We start from the raw sequence: 323 nt of genomic DNA, 5'->3' as shown, positions 1-323 counted from the left end.
CATGTGTTAATAGATATTTTTGTTTCTAGTAGGTCACTAGTGGTCAAATCTGGTGCATGGGATCATGGCTTCCAGTATAGCCATAGCTCATAAGATCGCGTGATCCCCAGTTTAACAATTTGTAATAAAGCGTATCAACAAAACCTATATCCCCTATTCGAATTTCATGAATTCATCACTGAGTATAGTGTACCTGTGCGATACTGCAAACTATTGGCTCCAAACCGTAGAACACTGAGAGATAATCATATATATATATATATATATTAATATATATGTATATGTATATATATATATATGTGTGTGTATGTATGTATATGCAA

This window comes from Sphaeroforma arctica (genome assembly GCF_001186125.1).
Source record: "Sphaeroforma arctica JP610 unplaced genomic scaffold supercont1.199, whole genome shotgun sequence".
In the NCBI taxonomy this organism is placed as follows: Eukaryota; class Ichthyosporea; order Ichthyophonida; genus Sphaeroforma; species Sphaeroforma arctica.
Note: the sequence above shows the minus strand (reverse complement) of the source record.